This window comes from Ailuropoda melanoleuca, chromosome 6, assembly GCF_002007445.2.
Source record: "Ailuropoda melanoleuca isolate Jingjing chromosome 6, ASM200744v2, whole genome shotgun sequence".
Classification (NCBI taxonomy): Eukaryota; Metazoa; Chordata; class Mammalia; order Carnivora; family Ursidae; genus Ailuropoda; species Ailuropoda melanoleuca.
In genome coordinates, this window is record NC_048223.1 from 80,550,703 (window position 1) to 80,552,936 (window position 2,234).

General features: G+C 61.1%; 1 protein-coding gene across 20 annotated transcripts in view; it reads right to left on the reverse strand.

Moving 5' to 3' along the window:
* Nucleotides 1-2,228, reverse strand: part of KCNMA1 (potassium calcium-activated channel subfamily M alpha 1) — a 712,564-nt gene extending 710,336 nt beyond the window's left edge. For all 20 annotated transcript variants that reach the window (XM_034662731.1, XM_034662737.1, XM_034662736.1 and 17 more), the window contains exon 1: nucleotides 2,204-2,228. The gene's annotated coding sequence lies outside the window, so the exon portion shown is untranslated. The remainder of the gene's footprint in view (nucleotides 1-2,203) is intronic.
* Between the last annotated feature and the right edge of the window lie 6 nt (nucleotides 2,229-2,234).

The following is a 2,234-nucleotide window of genomic DNA, read 5'->3' on the forward strand; positions in this document are numbered from 1 at the left end:
CCGCCCCGGCTCTGCGCGCCGGCCGGTCGTGCGCCACGCGAGTGCGCTGCGCTCCGGGCCGGGACCCTCCCCGCGCGCAGCCCTGCGCCGCTCACCCGCCGCTCGTGGCTTATTAGGCGGCAACTAGTTAATAATGGATAATCAGCCCCCTCCTCCGGGACGCCCCCGCGCCAGCCTGCAGTCCCCGGCTACGCTCGGCTCCGGCTCGCCGCCCCTGCACGCGCCGGGCCACGGAAGGTCCACCGCGTCCAGCTGCCGGGCCGCCCCGGCCGCTAGCCCATGCCCCCCCGGGATCCCTGAGCCGCGTCGCCACGCCGCTGAGCCTCCTCGGCCTCCGCTCGTTCTTCCTCCTCGCCTCCTCCGGCTCCTCCTCGTCCCCGTCCTCACCGCCCGAGCCTCTTCGGCGCGTTCGGCGCGCTCCCCGCAGCCGCCAGCAGCAGCAGCTGCAGCAACTGGAGCGGGCGCGGGCTCAGGCCACCCGAGGCGGGAGGGGAGGAGGTTCGCACAGCCGGCTCGCCTTGGCTCCGGGCTGGACAGTGGGCAGGCTGACCCCTCGGCGGCCCCCTGGCACGCGGCCCTGACCCCCAGAGCGCAAGGTAGAGCGCCCCAAATCGAGGTTCGGGATCGGGCGCCTCTCTCCAAGGTGCTGCGCCCCCAGCCGAGAGACCCGGGGGGGGCCCGAGGATGATGGCGGGGCACCCGAGGCAGGCCGTTTTTACCAAAGGAGCCCCCGGTGGGGAGGGAAGGAGTGACCAGCTATCGTCACCACAGGCCGGACACCCCCAAATCCTCGGGCTTCGGGAGTGAGGAGGACCCTTCAGGATATACACCCTAGTTCGACCCCCTCTGGCCTCTAGTTCGCTCTTCCCTGCCCCCTTCCTACGTGCCCCAGTGCCCCACGCATCGCTGGAGGCTGGAGGGTGGTCTGTGGCCCTTGACAGCAGCAGGTGGTTTTTCTGCGTTTTCCTTATTAAGGGTGCCTAAGACAGTAAAGAGAGATGAGCAAGGGGGGCCTGGCCTCAGGGATGGTGCAGGCTGCAACAGACAATTGAGTTCCCCCTGGTCGCTCCCCCTTTATCTAGCCCCAGGCCCCATCGTGCGAGGAGGGCAGCTGGTAGAAAGGGAGCTCTAGGCGCCATTCAAGCCTGCCTTTCCCCGTTTAGGGTCTTCCCTCCTACCCCCACCCTTAAAGAGGAGGAGGAGCCTGGGTTTGTGCAGCAGTCTCTATCCCTAGGCCACAGGAGAATACCTCTGGTGACGCTGTCAGAAATGTTGCTCCCTCTGTACACTGCCCTTCCTCTTGGCTACCAGCTGGACCACAAGTTTGTCCAGTGCTAAGTAGAAGGAAGATGGTCACTCTCTCCCCTCATTGCCCACAGTGGTTTCCCCAAAGTTTCCAGCTCATTAGTTTAAGCCTAATTGGAATTCTCAAGCTCCTTTCAGCCCTTCCTGTGGTGAGGGCCAAGTTAGCATCCTTCTCTGTAGAGGCCAGCGCTGCTTCTGCAGGAGCCAGAGCTCAGCCCGGCCCCGCGCCCCTGGAGGCCAGCCCTAGGGTGCTGGGGAGGACCTGAGAAGGGAGGCTTAGCTGGGCAGAGGCTGCGGGGAATGTTTGCAGCTTCTCCAAGCCTCAACCAGAATGTGTTCATTGGGCTCAGGACACAAACCCATTGGAAAAGAGTCAGGGCCAAGGTCAAAGGGAGAAAGAAAGCTAGGTAAGAGTTCTTGAGTATTCGGTACTCAAAAAGCAATGCATAAAAGGGAGCAGCACTGGCTATTATACACGACTAATGAATCATTGAACACTATATCAAAAGCTAATGATGTACTATATGTTGGCTAACTGAACATAATAAAAAGATAAATAAATACCATCTTATTATTTTTAAAAAACAGGAAAAAAAAAAAGCAATTCATTGAAGGGTGCTATAGGCAGTATTTTCCNGCCAGAGCAAGATGATGAAGAGGCCCCCGAAGAAAGTCACCATGGAGGAGGCCAGGAAAGCCCACCACATGCGCTGGCCCCGGCTGTCGCACGGCACCTCCATGGTCACCGGGATGATGAGCGCATCCATCTTGGGCTCGTGGACCGAGGACGAGGAGGAAGAGGAGGAGGAGGAAGAAGAAGAGGAGGAAGAGGAGGAGGAGGACGCGTCTAGGCTGAGATGGTTCGCGTGGATATTGCTGCTCATTCTAAGACTGCTGCCTCCGCCGCCGCCGCCGCCGCCGCTGCTGCT